This window comes from Nicotiana tabacum, chromosome 15 (assembly GCF_000715075.1).
Source record: "Nicotiana tabacum cultivar K326 chromosome 15, ASM71507v2, whole genome shotgun sequence".
In the NCBI taxonomy this organism is placed as follows: Eukaryota; Viridiplantae; Streptophyta; class Magnoliopsida; order Solanales; family Solanaceae; genus Nicotiana; species Nicotiana tabacum.
The window spans coordinates 76812207-76825978 of record NC_134094.1 but is presented as its reverse complement, the minus strand read 5'-3'; positions in this window follow the sequence as shown (position 1 = coordinate 76825978).

Sequence of the window (13772 nt, the reverse complement as noted above, 5' to 3'; positions counted from 1 at the left end):
TCTACCTTGGGTGCTACAGGCATTGTGGCGCGCCAACACCAGCACCCGGTGCCCAGGTGAGTTTTTCTAACCAGTTTTCCTCCTAACCCGTGACGAACCGTCTTCGACCCGGTTTCCTCTTATTTTTTAATCTGATGACACATATCCTCGACCCATTTACCCCTTTAACTGAAAAAACAGCTAAAACATTCCCTTGACATAAAATTCAAACACCCAAAATTCTTCCCCCATTTCTTTCTCCCCGTTTCTCTAGCCGATCCACGACAAACACCACCCTTTTACACCACAAGCCAAGGTAATTCTTCTCCCTATCGCTCATTTTGTTTTCTTCATCTTTCCTCTTCTCATAATCTCCCATCATCTTCCCCTTGTTTATCTCTTCCCCCATCACTGTCGAACCTCGTTCAATTAATTTGAATTGTTAAAATTAGTTAATAACTATAGCTAACGTTGGGTTACCTGGCAAATGAAATGTTAGGCGCCATAACGATCCTGAGGATAGGAATTCCGGGTTGTGATAATTTTATAAGTATATATGACTGCATATAAGACACCAACTGGTTCACCATACAAGATTGTTTATAGGGAAGTCGTGTCACTTGGTTGTTGACTTAGAGCACAAGGCTTATTGGGTGGTTAGGAAGTTGAACATTAATAAGGAAGAATCAGACCAGAAAAGGGTCTTGCAATTGAATGAGCTAGATAAGTTCCGATTGCATGCATATGAGAATGATAAGCTTTACAAAGAGAACTAAAAGATGGCATGATAAACACATTCAACCCCGTCATTTTGAACCAAACCAAAAGGTTCTCTTATTCAATTTGAGGCCCAAGATTTTTCCAGGGAAGTTGAAATCGAGATGGTCAAGTCCGTTTGAGAAAGTGCGAGTCGCTCAGCATGGTGCAATAGAGTTGCAGACGATACATGGTGATATAACATTTTTGGTGAATGGACATAAGGTAAGCACTATTTGGGGGAGAACTTTTATTGCAAGAACTCTAAGGTCCATCTTGCAGATAAATAGGCAATGATTGTGCGTCGTGTCATGATATTAAATCACCCTCTTGTTAGAAAGCAACTCAACTTTGTCATTTTTTAAAGATTTTTAGCTGAGCATTATATTAGTGTTTTGAAGCTTTTCTGTAGTTGTTTATGTCGTATAATTGCAAGTAGGAGTTAGAAATAGCATTTGAAAGAGGCTGGAAAAGTTTCGGGTGCAAAAGTGTAGCCCTGCATAGTGCAAAGTTGCAGAAACACGGGGCATCAGTTCTAGTTGCCCAGCCCACTGCTCCTCGGTGTAATCAGCGTTGGCGCCTGAACCTTTTCTACCTTGGGCGCTACAGGCATTGTGGCGCGCCAACACCAGCACCCGGTGCCCAGATGAGTTTTTCTAACCAGTTTTCCTCCTAACCCGTGATGAGCCGTCTCCGACCCGATTTCCTCTTATTTTTTAATCTGACGACACATATCCTCGACCCATTTACCCCTTTAACTAAAAAACAGCTAAAAACTTCCCTTGACATAAAATTCAAACACCCAAAATCCTTCCCCCATTTCTCTAGCCGATCCATGACAAACACCACCCCTTTACACCACAAGCCAAGGTAATTCTTCTCCCTATCTCTCATTTTGTTTTCTTCATCTTCCCTCTTCTCATAATCTCCCATCATCTTCCCTTTGTTTATCTCTTCCCCCATCACTGTCGAACCCCGTTAAATTGATTTGAATTGTTAAAATTAGTTAATAATTATAGCTAACATTGGGTTGCCTGGCAAGTAAAATGTTAGGCGCCATCACGGTCCTGAGGATAGGAATTCCGGGTCGTGACAATTTTATAGGTATATATGACTACATATAAGACACCAACTAGTTCACCATACAAGCTTGTTTATAGGGAAGTCGTGTCACTTGGTTGTTGAGTTAGAGCATAAGGTTTATAGGGTGGTTAGGAAGTTGAACATTAATATGGAAGAATCAGACCAGAAGAGGGTCTTGCAATTGAACGAGCTAGTTAAGTTTCGATTGCATGCATATGAGAATGATAAGCTTTACAAAGAGAACTAAAAGATGGCATGATAAACACATTCAACCTCGTCATTTTGAACCAAACCAAAAGGTTCTCTTATTTAATTTGAGGCCCAAGCTTTTTTCATGCAAGTTGAAATCGAGATAGTCATGTCCGTTTGAGAAAGTGCGAGTCGCTCAGCATGGTGCAATAGAGTTGCGGACGATACATGGTGATATAACATATTTGGTGAATAGATATAGGGTAAGCACTATTGGGGGAAGAACTTTTATTGCAAGAACACTAAGGTCCATCTTGCAGATAAGTAGGCAATGATTGTGCGTCGTGTCATGATATTAAATCACCCTCTTGTTAGAAGGCAACTCAACTTTGTAATTTTTTATAGATTTTTAGCTAAGCAATAGATTAGTGTTTTGAAGCTTTTCTGTAGTTGTTTATGTCGTATAATTGCAAGTAGGAGTTAGAAATAGCATTTGAAAGAGGCTGGCAAAGTTTCGGGTGCAAAAGTGCAGCCCTGCATAGTGCAAAGTTGCAGAAACTTGGGGTATCAGTTCTAGTTGCCCAGCCCACTGCGCCTCGGTGTAATCAGCGTTGGTGCCTGAACCTTTTCTACCTTGAGCGCTACAGGCATTGTGGCGCGCCAACACCAGCACCTGGTGCCCAGGTGAGTTTTTCTAACCAGTTTTCCTCCTAACCCGTGATGAACCGTCTCCGACCTGGTTTCCTCATATTTTTTAATCTGACGACACATATCCTCGACCATTTACCCCTTTAACTAAAAAACATCTAAAATAATTCCCTTGACATAAAATTCAAACACCCAAATTCCTTCCCCCCTTTCTCTCTCCCTGTTTCTCTAGCCGACCTACGACAAACACCACCCCTTTACACCACAAGCCAAGGTAATTCGTCTCCCTCTCTCTCATTTTGTTTTCTTCTTCTTCCCTCTTCTCATAATCTCCCTTCATCTTCCCCTTGTTTCTCTTTTCCCCCATCACTATCAAACCCCGTTGAATTTAGTGATCCTAAACAAAGTTTTACTAAATTTGGTGTTTTAAGACTATGTTGACGAACAAATGTGAAGTGATAAACTATAAATCCCATCATCGTATCATTTTTGTTTTTTTGTTTTTTGGGGGGGGTACTCTGATTACCCTAGTTTTTGAAATACCTAACAAAAGTTATGCATGCCAAGTGTTCGATAAAATATTTGTGAGTAGAAATTCTCGCCGGTGAAGTCTGAGTAGCCAAGTGTTATACGCTTAGGAATAAGTGGAGGCTGATACGAAGTGGTTTGGTGATGTTCCAAGGTTGTTTTGCTCATACCACGTTAATGTCGCATGAACGTCGTGCGCGCGCGCATGAGTGTCACGCGTGAGGGTTGTGCTTGGTTGCCCGCCTGCCCGTGATTGTAATTTTTTGTATCTTTTGCTTTGCTTAAGCTTTTTAGGAGAGTCGTGGAATAGAGTGTTTAGTTTATTTTTAAGCATGTTATGATCACTTTAGTATGGACCGCGTCTATGTCAATTGCGTCATTCATATGCTACAATATTTACGATAAATGCGAATTTTATTTTCCATAAAAAGGGAAAAGTCTTGAGTATCCAATGCACTTGACAGTAGTTTGCTTATGACTATAAAGGTGTTGTTAGACTTTTGATGCTTAAATTTCACACATGCTTGAGTTTTGAGTATGGGGTCATTCTGACCCTAATTTTTGGCTTTATTCCATCTGATGAGATATATCTAATGCATTGCATTCATTTTGTAAGTTTAGGTACAATGGTTCGTGAGAAGCATGTTAAGGTCCAGTTTGTTGACAAGCCTTCCACTACGACCTATCTTATAAATAAATGTACTCATAGTGAGGCTACTTCGAGCAAACAAGATAAGGGCAATCAAGTGGTTGAGACTTCCGCAAGGCCACTCAAGAGGGGACGTTAGGAATTCAATTTGAGGTTGATGAAGCTAAAAAATGGTACAACACATTTGTGCTATAAGAGAGATATATTTCCAATATGGGTATCAATGTGGCATCCTTAGAGAAGAATTATCTAGTGGTGCTACCACAGATGAAGAAGTTAAAGCTAGAGCATTTGCTGGAGTCTCTTGGACAGGCCAATCTTAGCATGGTTAAGGATTTATACACCAACTTGAACTATCAAAAAGATGAAGCATGGGTGTAAGGGATGTTGGTGAACCTATCAAGAGAATCTTTGTGCGACTACTTGGGGGTTAAGTATTGTGCTCCAGAGATGCTCACTAAGTTTATTCGTAGTCCAACCTACATAGCCTTCGCCATACATTGTGTGGGATGGACTCAACTATGAAGTTGAATCATTCGGCTCGGGCCCATAATCATTTAGAGATGTATAAAGGTGGCTTTTATAGGGCAGCCCGACTTTGGTAAAATTTTATTCAGGCTCGCATCATGCCGGGCAAGCATAACTCAACGTGTGCATGAGTGTGGGTGTGTATGATCTACTTTTTCATGATAGGGTAACGTGCCAATATTAGGAAACTTATGTTGGACGAGATGTATCGAACTAGGTTTTAGAACCAAACGAAGAGGCTCTTCTTTAGGAACTTGCTGACGAAGTATATGTTGTCTAAAGAGGTGCCCAAGTATGATAAGATTGATGAGGTTCTTGTAACTCTTAAGGAACTGATGGATATTAGTGTTTTGAAGGATTAGGAGGGAGCACCAAAGTTTAGCACTATTGCGAGATATACCCATGATGACAACAGGAATCCCCATTTTTATGGCATGACGAATTTGATTATGCAGTATGTTAGATTTACATCAAGATTATCCATTGTTAGGGTCTACGAATTTGATGTTGGTATTACCACCTGGCAGCCTGCTCCACTCGTCCGAGGATAGAACAATACTCCTTAGGTATCACCTTGGAGATGAAGCTGGTGAAGAGGTCGATGGACACTTAGCCACTAAGGGTGTTGATGAGGCAGGATCAGAGTCGTATGAGTCGAAGAGGGCTATAGGACTTGCTGATGAGGAGTCGTCCGAGGATGGTTTAGACTACAACCCGAATGGGTCAGAGTAACAGGAAATTTATTTTTCCACCCGTCTTGTTTGATTTTTTGTTATGTGCATTGGGGACAATGCATGATCTACATGTGGGGTGGGGGACTTTTTGTGTATTTTGTGACTCGGTTAATTGTATGATACTATTTGCATTCTCCCGGTTTATAATAGTAATAGTAGTTGTTCTAGAAAATTAGTTTAGTTATAGTTTTCTTTAGATGATTAGTGATAAAATTGAAGAAAAAATTAAAAAAAACATCGAAAAAAATAAGATTTTGGACTTTTCCCGATGATTGATTTCTTGGACGACATTCTTTAGGGATTATAGTCCGACGAAAAAATTCAAATACAATTGCTTTTTGTTTTAAGTAGTTAGTCTTTTCCTAGGATGTAACTTGAACCAGGTATTTTTATTTTTTTTGTTAGTCTAGAGTTAACAAAAGAAGACTGAATTGCGCCTAGATGCATTTTGACTTGTTTAATGTCATTATGTTTAAGTCTTAGCATGTGAATCACCTTCCTGGAATGTTTGAAAAAATTATTGCCTTAGGACACTTGAATAGCTTGTTTTGTGGTGCCTACTTTCATTTTTTTGACTTTTGTGTTCACTTTAGTGCTTTATGCTTAATATTTCTTGGTTATGTGACTACTTGCTTTCACTTTACATTTCTATTCCGTAATGCTTATCATTTCTATTCCGTAATGCTTAACATTATGGAATAGAACGTCCATAATGAGTCATGTGCATGTTACTATGTGAGGTCTAAATTGTATTCTGTACTATCCTGTGCTAGTGTAGTACTTGCCCCATGTGTGGGACGAAGCAAAATAAGTAAGTCTTGTTGAATCTAGGAGATAATTTAGGTGTTTCTTTGATTAGTCTATTGAGCCTTAAATTCCATACCGTTATTAATATTTTTCATAGTCATCCTTTTTGAGCCTGTAAACCTTTTCTTTAGCACACGCATTACAAGTTGATACCCTTTGTTTGTAATTAAAATCTTTGATTAAACTTTTATCTCTGAAACCACTTAAGTCGCAAGATTGAGAGCTAAAGGGGTGAGGAATAAAATAGGGGTAGCTCTTGAATGGAACCATAGAGAGGAAGAAAGGTGCATTTGTGTAATCAAAGAATCACTAGCGAAAATTGCAATATAAGGGGGAGTGTTAGGGAAAAACAAAGGGAAGCAAGGCAAAAACAAAAGCTAGCTGGAAAAATAAAAAAAAGGAAAAAACAACACATCTTCCAACATACCTTTTCCTTGCTAATGAGTTACCAATATGTGAGTGCTTAAAAAAAGAGGGCATACTCTTGATATGGTGTCTAGTAGGACATTTGGAGTTAGATTATGATAAGTATGCACTTGAATTGATTGTTGTATTGTATTAAAGTACTTAGGAGGGTTAGTCACTTTTATTCAAATGTATACTATCCTCCCTTAGCCTACATTACAACGCCTAAAGTCTTACTTGATCCTATATTTGACAGGCTTAGATTAATCGAGTCTTACACTACAAGTAAACCTATGGCCTCAGGAGGCACATGATTTCTTCGTGAGAGTGATTGATTTTTGTTTTTATGTGTGAGTTATTATTAACCCTTGAATACTTGATTTGAATATATGCACTATCTCCCATTTTGTTTTGTGGTGAGGCACATGATCTCATGACAGATAGATAATATTATTATACTTCTCTTATTGGGATAAGTGCACAAGCCAAGAATACTTATTGACAACGAGTCAGTATTTGAGGTGATATCGTTATGAGCAAGTTGTTTGAATGTGTTGAACTATCAATATATACTTTGGCATGCAAGGGTTGGGAAATCTTCTTAAAATGCATATACGAGGGCTTAATTGTTTGTATCAACTATGGTCAAGATGTAGTGTGCTTAATTGTGATATGCTCTATCGCATTGTGGTATTCTATATTGCATATTTGAGATAGTGGAGTTTTAGGTTGCTCTAGGACAAGCAAGAGCTTTAGTGTTGGATATTGATGTTTGGCTAAAAGTATATATTATTGTATGTTAATTTCCTCGTATCTTGCTCTAATTGCCAACGCCTAGGCCACTAATTTGCGGTACCTGGCTCGTTGGAGGCAAAAATAGATGTAGAAGCAGAGGGTTCAGCTTCAGGCGGGTGCGCCGCGACAGCATCACTGCCGAAGGCCGAATTCAAAATTCTTCTCTGCCTTGGCCATCGATCCGGGGTGCCCAGGGCGCCCAAGTCCAAAAAATTTTCCAAACACAAAAAGGAAAATATTTCATTAGTCCTACACGTCCTTAACAAATATAAAAGGTTCCCAAACCTAATGTTTTAGGGATATTGACAATTTGGAGGCGAAATGGATCGTGTGGAGCAATGTTTGAGCAAGGATCATCGAGTTCTTCATATTCTCATCTTTTTGTAGTAACTTTACCATGCAAAATATTTGTGTAATCGTATTACAACTACGTGTAACTAAGTTCTATAATTCTAGGGTTATGGTTAGACATGAATACTGATGTTTAATTGTCATTTTCTCCTTTAATGTGAATGTCCATGTTATGGTTGTTTCTTTAAATTTGTGCATAATTGCTTGATTGGACAAAAATTAGGTTCTATCAACTATCTATGATATGCTTGGGAAAGTCGTTCTTAAATTAAAAAAGAGATAAAGAGAGTGTGATCTTATCCTTAAGGTTGGGGACAAATTTGTGGTTAGGATAAGAACATATCTAGTCAACATATTTTATTTCATATCGTGATCATAATGCATTCTTGGTAGATTAATTTCATAAAAATATAGACGTTAATCTATATTGGGTAGGTGACTAATAGTTCAGGAGAATACTATGAGTATAATCTAGCTAATTAGCAACCATAGGTAATTTAGATTGAAGGAGAATTAATTAGAACGCAATAGGATTGGGTAACGCCACAACCCTAGAATATTGATCTCTACTGAATTAAGTTCATCTCAACAACGCTCTAATGTCGTGGTTATATTTCCTTAATTAATTTTTCAATAGTAGTTTAGAAACAAAAACTTAACATTGATAGCTCAATTAGATTACAAAACTTTAGTTGAATTAGTAGGTAGCAGTATTTTAAAAGGCATTTTCGGGGTGATCCCTAGGGCGAGGCGCACCAAAAATGACCTGAGGCGATGGTGTGGTGTGAAAGTCTCAAGAGGCATATGTCCAGCAATTCGGGGAATACGCTAGAGCATTTGTGGCATACGCCCGGGCGTTTAAGGCGCGTTTTTGTAGTGAGGCATAAGCCCCAGAGACTTTTTCAAATTAAAATAAATTTTGTTGAATAAGTCCTTCATATAATACCCAAATTCTCAAAAGTCAGCTTGTAATTACTCAAAAGTTTTAAAAAAGAAGTAAAATGTATTAAATTTAAAAGTCAAGACCTTTTTTACTAATTGAAGCCCTAATTTATGGTCTTTATCAATTCTTTATCTTGTCCGCTAGTCTGCTAATATCTCCCAAAGGCAACAAATATTTAATTTTTTTTTTTTTATAAATACAAAGAGAACTTCATTCTCCTTCATAGCAGCAAGTTCAAAGTTCAAATTGCACGCTAGTCATCCTTTTTGTTCCTCCATATAGAAAACTTTACTCTTTTCGACTCAAGTTACTTGTGCTCGTAAACAGTGGTGGAGTCACCTTATAGGAAGGGGTATCAAATGACACCCCGTTCACGGGAAAAATACACTGTGTAGTATGATGATCCAAAATATCATCTTTAAATTTAATAAGTAATTCTGTGTTCTAAGACCTCGAAAAGCACTATTTATCATTTTTCGACTTATGTGCGCATTCCGTAAAATTTTTCGGAAAGTTTTTATGTGAAAAATGGATTAAAATGTGAAATAGAGCCTTAAAACTCAATTGAGTTGACTTTGGTCAATATTTTGAGCAAACAGACCCGGATCAGTATTTTTATAGTTCTGGTAGGTCCGTATCGTGATTTGGGACTTGGGCGTATGCCCGGAATTTAATTTGGAGGTTCCTAGCTCAAGTTATGACCATTTAACGAAAACTAGTAATTTAAAGGCTAAAGATTTCAAGTTTCACCACGGGGTTGACTTTTTGATATCGGGGCCGAAATCTAATTCTAAAAATTTGAATAGCTCAGTTATATCATTTAGGACTTGTGTGCCAAATTTGAAGTCATTCTGGATTCATTTAATATGTTTTGGCACGAGATTTGCAAATTGAAAAGTTTAAAACTCCTAAGTCCGAATCGAGGTGTGAATTGCAATTTCGATGTTATTTGATGTGATTTGAGACCCCGAGTACGTCTGTATTATGTTACGAGACTTGTTGGGATATTTGAATAAGGTCCCGAGGGGCTCGGGTGAGTTTCGTCGGATTGGCTAGAGCATGTTGAAAGCAGCAGGTTCTTGGCAGAACCTGGTGTAATCGAACCTCCGAAATGGTGATCGCAGGTGCACAGCCGCTCCTGCGGAAAGCTGGTCGCTTCTGCGACTTTGGCCTTAGGCTGTGACTTCGCTTCTGCGGAGACGAATCGCGCAGGTGCGCGACCGCTTCTGCGACAGAAAGGTCTGCAGATGCGAAACCTCACCTGACAGCTCCACTTCGCAAATACGAGATTTTTCTCGCAAATGCGTGGCCGCAGGTGCGAAAATATAGCCCGCAAATACGAAAATATTGGGCAGAATACATAAAATCGGGTCTTAGCCCTTTTTATTCATTTTTGAGTTTGAAGTCTCGGATTTGGGCGATTTCAAAGGGAATTTTCACGACTTTGAATTGGGTAAGTGTTCTATAACAAAAAGTGATTATATTTCATGAATCCATGTCTATAATCATCCTTTATTTCGGATTTAGATGCAAGAGATTGGGTTTTTTGTAAAACTTTCCAAAAACGAAAAATTTAGATTTGAAGGTACATTTGACATCGGAATTTGATAATTTTTATATGTTTGAACTCGTCTCGGAATGGGTGTTCGGATTTTGTAAGTTTTTCCGAGATTTGAGACGTGGGTCCCACTGTCGAATATTTAAATGAATTTCAGATTTTTATCCGAAAAATTAGTAAATTCATATGAAATTAATTCTTATGATTCGTATTGAGTATATCGAATTGTTTGTGAATAGATTTGAAGCTTTTGGAGACAGATTTAAAAGGAAAAGGTTTGGTCGAGTAATTGATTGAAATTTGCAAAGCGAGGTAAGTGGCGTGGTTAACCTTGACTTGAGGGAATAGAACTCTTAAATTATTTGTTATGTGAAAAGTAGGTGAATGACGTATAGGCGAGGTGACGAATGTCTATACGTCGTCAAATTAATTATTTGCATAATTATTTGAAAATCCTAAATTGTTCTAATACACAAATTAATTGTTATATAAATTGTCTCTCTCCTATTCTTTGTCAAATATTAATTCTTGAATTTCTATAATAATTGCTACATGCTTATTTGATTTATGTGCATTAATTGCTACTTGACATTTAATATATTAAATACTAAACTGCCTATTTTCTCCCTGATTTTTATAATAAATTGATATTTATCACTGTTTGTTTCATAATTAAATCATATTTTTTGTATGATTATTGTCTTATAATTTTATATTAATTGTTGCATTTATTGGGGCAATTTTCTCTATAAGAATTTGGTAAATGAATATATTGGAGGATCGGGTTGCACGCCGCAACAGAATTGATTGAAATGAATATATTGGAGGATCGGGTTGCACGCTGCAACAGATTTATTAAAAGTCCATATTGATGGATCGAGTTGCACGCCGCAACAGACTTATTAAAAGTCTATATTGGGGGATCGGGTTGCACGCCGCAACAGACTTAATTAAAAGTCCATATTGGTGGATCGGGTTATACGCCGCAACAGACTTGCCTAAAAGTCGATATATATATTGGGGAGCGGGTTGCACGCCGCAACAGAATTGAATATGAATATATTGTGAGAGCGGGTTGCACTCTGCAATGAAAAATTAATTGAAATAATAATGGGTTATGACTGCTGAGTTGGCTTCAATTATTATAAATGAGTTAACCGATTTATTTTTATTATTTATTGTTGTTACTAATATTGCGTACAGGTTAATGTAAGTGACCCGCCTTAGCCTCGTCACTACTTCATTGAGGTTAGGCTCAGCACTTACCAGTACATGGGGTCGGTTGTACTGATACTACACTCTACACTTCTTGTGCAGATTTTGGAGTTGGTCCCAGCGGCGTACCATAGACTTGCTCGGATTTCAGCTACTCAGAGGAGACTTGAGGTATAACTGCATGGCGTCCGCAGTTCTGAAGTCCCCGTCTACTTTACTTTAGCTGTGTGTTTGCTTCCAGACAACTTTATTTTATTCAGACCTTTATTTGTATTATTCTAGAAACTCGTGCACTTGTGACACCAATTCTTGGATGGTATTTAGACTCCGTTATTTCTATGGATTATTCACTATATTTCAGACTTTACTTCCGCATTTATTTCTTTGTTATTAATAAATTTTAAAAAAATATTTTAAAATGAATTATATTATTCTAATGTTGGCTTGCCTAGCAAGTGAAATGTTAGGCGCCATTACGGTCCCGAGGGTCGTGACATGTAACTAGGTAAAAAAATAAATTATATGTATATATACTATGTATTGACTCCTCTTAATTTCTTGGTATGTTTACTTTTATATATTTTGACACCCCTTAACGAAAATTTTGGCTCCGCTACTGCTCAGACCTCACGGTATAGGATAATATTGAGTATATTGTTGTTTCATTCTATAGATTGTTTGATTAGTTTTTTGTGGGGATGGAGGACACATATATATAGTTTTCTTCAATTTTTATGCACTTTTACCTGTTTATAAATATTAACTGTCATTATATTATTTTATAAAATATTAAAAATTAAATATATATGGGGCTTACGCCCCGTGTCTCGGGCTTACGCCTCGCTAAGGCATATGTAAAATGTCTCGCCTTACGCTCATGCCTTTTAAAATACTGGTAGATAGTTCAAGATAAGTCTCTATCGGTTCGACACTCTGTCTCATCACTTTATTACTTATTTACCATGTATACTTGCATGTGAAATTGGGATCAACACTATCTATAAGCTAAATGGAGTGTATATAACACTTGGGTAGCGTAAAATATCACAAAATAGCTCAAAAGCCTAAGTCTAGCTCTTGGCTGTAATTTGGGAGATTTGTGAATCCAATCTAAAATCTTTATTTTGGAGTTAAGCCATGTGTTATGACACCAGGAATAACTTAAATCAAGTTGAAATAGCTTACCTTAATGGTAGGAAGTAATCGGAGGATGATTTTTACCTTTTGAATCGAGCTTGAAACGTAATATTTGAGAAATGTGGATAAAATTTGCAACATGTAGGCTTTTATAGTTGCAATTTGCAGACCAAAAACATTGGTGCAGTGATCACGGCCTATGTGTTGCGATTGCAGCATATAAGGGTTCTTAGAGCCACTTTAGCCATACAGTGATTGCATCAAGTATATAAAGGTTCCTGGGCCACTGAGGCATAGATAGATCACGGTCTATGGCCATTGATCGTGATTTTCTTAGTAGATAACTATCTCAAATCACTTGAAGTGCAGTGATCATGGTTTCCAAGTCCAAAGTTACTGCCTCCCTTATCACCTTTTGTCACTCCCTTGAGGGGATAGAAACTTTAGTTCATTTTATGAACTGAAGTCCTTTTCTGTCCTAAGTTCGCCTTGTGTCACGATTTCAATTTGCGAATTTAGCTTCTTTAGTTAGTATTTGGGTCAGGTCGTTGCTGGACAGTTGGGCCGGGGAATCTGTTAGTGGCCTTGTCCTAATCCAGCATAGGTCCAATAATAGTTAGGCACAGTCTTTTAAATTCCTAAACGTCTAATTGCTTCAATAAAGGACAGATGTCCAAGTTGGTACAATTTGTTAGGAGCAACAGTTGTAGTTTGTCTTCACTATTCTCTTTTAGTATTTATCTAGTATTATATAAGGAGAATCATTGATAAATAAAAATATAATACTTTTTTTAGTTCTATTTTATTTCGTTTTGCCCCCTTTTTAATCCAAAATCGTAGCTCCAACACTATTTTTGGTATCATAGCATCGCTCTTGGCACCAATGGTGAATACACAGTTAGAGGCTAGTGTTGGTGGAAGCTCTACAAATTTAGAGCTACAAATTCAAACATTTTTGAAGCATTGGACAAACACATGGCACTCATCGAGCCATACTAAGCAAATGTGGGTCAATATCAAACATGATAAAGTGCATAAATATAATTATGGGGAGATGAATAAGCATAATACAATACGGAAAAAGGCAAGCACGATTAAGGCGCAATAAGCAAATCAATATCACAAGAGCCATCTCAGACATATATCGCCATGAGGCCTAAACGGGACCACAACATGTGTGGGAATAATCAAGTAGCCTCACGCCCCATCATAGCATAAGAGAGAAGCACATAACATAAACCAGGGCATGAATAACATTCATTCTACCCGGTGATATACCTACGGTAAAAGTTGCGTAAGAGCAAGCAAACTCGATCTGATATAGAATACACATTCTCATTAAACCTACAAATAGCCCCCAAACCGATTCGATCATCCCCAAACAGGTAGATAACCTTCCAAAAGTCCATAGTAGCCTATCCATAACACTTACCATCAGCTGTCTGATTCTTAACATATCTTCATAGT